Source organism: Pinus tabuliformis, chromosome 1_2 (assembly GCF_031772625.1).
Source record: "Pinus tabuliformis cultivar Carrire ecotype Pingquan chromosome 1_2, CPIR1, whole genome shotgun sequence".
In the NCBI taxonomy this organism is placed as follows: Eukaryota; Viridiplantae; Streptophyta; class Pinopsida; order Pinales; family Pinaceae; genus Pinus; species Pinus tabuliformis.
The window spans coordinates 822,525,867-822,531,866 of NC_142298.1; positions in this window are offsets into that span (position 1 = coordinate 822,525,867).

Genomic DNA, 6,000 nt, shown 5'->3' on the forward strand with positions numbered 1-6,000 from the left:
TAAAACGGACTCCGGACGAAGGAGTCACTGTAAAATGAAAATTGTCCAATGTCCTTAAAAAAGGAGGCAATTTCATTAATCTTCAAACTATATTGAAAATGTTGATTTTTGACATAGGCTCATGGGCCAATCCACAGTTGACACATGGCAGGCCGGGATTGGGCCATGTGGCCTTGTTTGATTGGTAAAAAAGGAAATCGGTCAATATTATATCGCATAGCAAATGTGCCAAAGGGAAGGCCTTAACACAGGCATGAAGGCTTTCAACGGATCCGAAGGATTATTGAACAAAACAACAAAGGAATTGAGTTCTGTGGTAAACGGTATTTCGGGCAGGCTTCAGGCGGTAAGCAGTATTGGAGAGGCTCCGCCCGATTCCATACACTGGTCGGCACGTAGCACACGTAGGAGAGAGAAAACCAGTTTTTCGGGCGGGTAATCTCCGTGCAAGTGGGCCACTCGAAATGGTTGACAGCCGTTGGATTGGAGATCGCAGATCAATGGTGGAGATTGAGTGGACTGCTTGGTGTTTCAGGTTTAGTGCGAACTGTCGGATTAAAAGGTAAATCAACGAACCAGATTAAGTCGCATCGCAATGAACTAAGGGAGAAGAACCAGGACCCATAGCTTAAAGACTTGCGACAAGCGCTTTCATCGTAGCCATTGGATGGATAAAAGGGATCAACGGTTGTGATTGGATCGACAATTGGTGAATCCCAAATATAAAGGGCCGTTAACATATGCAAGATGTGATTGCAATTAGCGATCAAGGCATGGACCCGATTAGGTTTATGAACACGATTGAATAATATTTGAAATCCGGATTTGTGGATTTTCTATGTATTCTCGTGTATTGATGTTTTTGGACTCCCGCCTGTGCGATCGCGATATTACGACCAAAGGCGGACTCGATGGGATTATAGACGCGATTTCATATAATTTGAAATCCAGATTTACGTGATTTTCTTTGTATTCCCGTGTAACTGAATTTTATTTGAGTTCCGACTGTAACGCTCATGATGGTGTTTTCGTGAGTTTCCTGTGTATTTTCGTTATATGCCTATTTCGGGATTTCTGAAGGGGGAAGGCCAAACGACCAGGTTGCCTGTGCCCGCCGGTTCATTTCAATTGTGAACTGACTCTTTTGATAAAATAATCTGTTTTCCATGCTTGAGGCGACTGTAAACAAATGTGTTATAAACACACAGAAAGCACAGTTAACGGGGATGCGTGGATGCCAAAGGAGTCAGACTGCTGAGTGAAGAAGAGGCTCGGGGAAGCTCGACATAGCCACCAGAGGTTGGAAGGCAGAGCCAGAGCGTTGACAGAGGCATAGCCACCAGAGGTTGGAGGCAGAGCCACAAAGCCAAATGGCTCAATGGACTTCTACAAGCCATGAAGCTGCAGTGAAGTTCAAAACAACAAAGAGATTGAAAAGATCAAGCAATTGCTAATGTCTGATGTGTGCCGAAGACAGAAGAAGGAGTTCCAGAGACAGTTAACAAAATTCTGAGGGAGTTGGTGCAAGCTAGAGCTCAAGATAGCTCAGAGCACTAATTGAAGGAATCTAGTCTAGAGAAGCCTAGATCTGTCTGTAGAGTAAGGACAACCAGGGGTAAGATGGTATTATAAGCCCCTAGGTACAGTTGTAAACCTATGGAGTTGAGTGTGCAACTTGTAAAAGAAGCATTACCATAATCGCAAAGAGCTTAGTCGAGTTGATTAAAGCTCAAAGAGATGTAGCCCAAGATATCAAGGTGAACTCCATATTATATTGTTGTCTTATGTGTTTGTTTATTTGCTGGATTTTATTGTTATGTGTGTTTATATATCAATATAAGAAAATAAACTTAAGGCAATTAAGCAGTTAAAGGCAAACACAAGCATACACCTATTTCAAGTGCTTATTTCCGCAAATTATCAATCATAAGCATAGATCTTGGAAATTGTTTAAGCTTTGGAGTAGGAGAGTTTCTTGTAAGCTGACAAGAAGCTTTTAGTGCCCCATTTCAGATCATCAAAGGCCACATTCACTGTTTAAAATTAGTTTCATGTGTGAGGATCTTAATAACATCAATTACCTAGATTAAAAACCATATAGCATACAAAGACAACTTTGATTCAAGTGAAGCAGCACTCTCACTAAGCACCAAACTTTTTTTTGCACATATTTTGACATCCACTTAAATGAGTTTGGGAATTCTAGAAGAGGTTTCGTAGATGTTTTTGAAGTGTATAAACTCAATGCAACTAACAGAATTCAATTCAAGGCTCATAGGTACAAAAATGCACATTAAAAAAAAAATCCATTCAACTAGGCAATTTCAACATTCCACATTACGAAACTTGACAATTTGAACACAAAATGTGTTGTCCAACCACTCATTTGAAAGATCTTTGTGTCCTCTACATTGTGCAATAGACAATTTGTAAATCTAAGTTCATGAGAGTGAGTTATGGTTTTATGAAGCCAAAAAACCAAGGGAGTTTGTTGGTCTCCATTTCAGTTAATTTAAAATAGTTTTACAAGTTTCCTTTTGCTTCATTTTTTAGCCATGTAGACAAGGTTTATGTGATTAGTATGAAGCATTTTAGGTAGAGGATTTAACCTTTTTCCAATGTGCAGAGAACCATGTAAATCTCAAAATCTTACTCTCATGAATTGATCATCAATGAACCAAGGAATCCTAGCAACCAACCAACTCCTCATGAAGATTGATTCACCTTATAAGTGATCAGATCCTCAATGAATTCGCAGAGAACTAGTGAACCAAAGGTTCAACAAGGTTTTTATTAAGTTTTTCTTCATGACAGGAGCCAAGGTGCCAACTAATTGAGTTCAGAGGCTTGTAGTTCAAGGCTTGGCAGTTTTAATAAAAGTTTCCTTTGCCAAAAGAGCCAAAATGCCAACTCCATAAGTTCAAAGGCCTAATAAGGCTGTAAAAATGGCAATATATTTTTAGCTAAATTTGGTGAGCTTAGAGGCTTAGAAATGCATCTTATTGAGCTGGGATTTGCAGCTTCAAACCCACCCTTGCTTTTCTCTCCCTTGAAGCCATCTACCCACTGAAACAGAGAGCTTGCCTTTGTCTCTATATACCCTCTTTCTCTCCACAAAGCTATTTCACACAAGGAGAACCATCTACCTTCATTTTGCAACGCAAGCTCGTTGCAACCATGGTCATCTACCTTCATTCTACAATGCAAGCATTGCAAGCCATGGCCTTCTACCTTCACTCTGCAACGCAAGCCATGGCTGTCTACCTTCAATTGTTTGCCACTATTAAAATGTAGTTATAACTGAAACAATAACAGTCTAAAATCAGATCAAATGGATCATAGTTTGACAGTTAAGATAAGAGGAGAGTTGATTTTAGAGGGGAACACCTTACAGTGTAAAAATAAAATTAGTGCATCTACCCCATTCAACCCATTGGATCCTAAAGCCAATCGCGAAATGTTTATATCTTTAGAAACCTCAAGGACATGACCTGGGGAGATTGTAATTGTAGTTCAAGGTTGAATGGGTCAACTGCCAAAGCCAAGTCTATGTTGTTTAAGTTCCCTGTATTATTTATTCCTAAGCCTTTATTCTAACAACCTCTTTGCAATAACCTTCTTTGGTCATCTGTTCATAATGGACAAGATTCGTAATAATTATAATGCCACCAACGAAGAGAAGGTTGTTAAGATGGAAAATAAAACTAGATGTTATCAAAGCAACTACTCCATTACTACAACTGAAACAAAACTTGGTAATGTTGTAACTGAAGAGGGCAGCATAGACTAAAACTAAAAAGGGTAGACGATTGTCCATCATAGACTAAAACTAAAAAGGGTAGATGATTGTCCAAGTAATACTTGAACTTTGTTATAGATAGTTGAGTTCTACCCACTCTCTTCAAATTTCAATCCTTTGCCTGCCCAAAATGGATCAAATGGGGCATTTCACTTACAATATAACTAGATTCTTAACCATATATATTCACCCCTATTTTACCATGGTTATTATTAACTTCTAAATAGGCTTTGTTACAACACCATGGACCAATACCATGGCTTATTAATGCCACATGCCCATAAAGCATAATTCATTTCAAAATCAAAATATTTTATTGCGTTAAGAGGTGCTTTCCAACCTAGTATGGAAGACATGTTGTAATGTCCTGTCCTGTAAACATTCTGACTCGGTCAAATTAAGGGGAAAGACTGTTGTAATGTCCCGTCCTATAAACATTTCAACTCGGTCAAATTACCAGTGGTTTTTGGACCCTAGGTTTTAACAACCCATGGTATTGACCCATGGTATTTGTGAAGAATATAGTCTATTTAAAGGGGAAAGACTCCAAGTAAAGTAAATTTGTCCTTCAACGATAATGCCATCCTAACAATTTTAATCTTTGATTTGATGATTAGGGTTAACATATGTTAGGTCCCTGTAATACTATTGTAGACTCCATATTGTTGTGGTTGTGTCCCATGTAGCACCATCTTTGGTCATCTGTTCGTAATGGAAAAAATCGTAATAACTATAATGCCACCAACAAAGAAAAGGTTGTTAAGATGGAAGCATGAAACTAGATGTTATCAAAGCAACTACTCCATTACTACAACTGAAACAAAACTTGGTAATGAGACAAAACTTGGTAATGTTGTAACTAAAGAGGGCAACATAGACTAAAACTAAAAAGGATAGATGATTGTCCAAGTAAAACTAAAAAGGGTAGATGATTGTCCAATTAATACTTGAACTTCGTTATAGATAGTTGAGTTCTACCCACTCTCTTCAAATTTCTATCCTTTTCCTGCCCAAAATGGATCAAGTCGGGCATTTATGAGAGTATACTAAAACTAAAAAGGGTAGATGATTGTCCAAGTAAAACTAAAAAGGGTAGATGATTGTCCAAGTAAAACTAAAAAGGGTAGATGATTGTCCAAGTAATACTTGAACTCCATTATAGATAGTTGAGTTCTACCCACTCTCTTCAAATTTCTATCCTTTTCCTGCCCAAAATGGATCAAGTCGGGCATTTCTGAGAGTATTCCTTGTTATGACAGGGATTGACAATTTAAGCTAGAGTCCAATCTAGGCTAACTCTCTTTAGTTGAAACTTGAAACCATTTGAACAACAAGTCTTGTCGAAATTATCATCCGCAAGAGCATCATGAAAGATAGCATCATGAAATACCGCAAAAGCGTCATGAAGATTATATAGCCAAAAAGTTCCCTTATTAAAATTGCTAGATCACACTTTCAAAATTTGTTGAAAGATGAGAAATCAACACTGTAATGGTAAGGACCATCAACCATCTCGTCAAACAAATGAAGCAGGCATCATACATTTGGACTACTCATTCACAACATGACTAAAAATTTTTAAGAACAAATAATTCACTACATTTTCATTGAAATGAATTGTTAGCTTTTGCAAAGATGAGGTGTTTACTTTTGCAAACTACAACTGAAGCAAAACTTGGTAAATTGCAAAGGACAACATATCCTAAAACTTAAAAAGGCAGATGATTGTCCAAGTAATACTTGAACTCTGTTATAGATAGTGGAGTTTTGCCCAATCTCTTCAAATTTCTATCTTTTCCCCGCCCAAAATGGATCAAGTGGGACATTTTTGAAAGCACTCCTTGTTATGACAAGGTATGACAAATTTAAGCTAGAGTCCCATCTAGGCTAACTCTCTTTAGTTGAAACCATGTGAACAACAAGCCTCGACACTTTTTTTAAATTACCAATCATATTGAAATACCGCAAGAGCAATCATAAAGATTATATAGCCACTTTTTTAAAATTACCAATCATATTGAAATACCGCAAGAGCAATCATAAAGATTATATAGCCAAAATGTCCCCATATTAAAATTCCCAGAAGTGGAACGTTCCTAGAGTTCTTTGATGAAAAAAGAAAAACTATGAATAAGAAAAATCATATTAAAGATCTATCTCTCATAATCTTTGCAAATGTTTTTACTCAAAAATTCAATGTG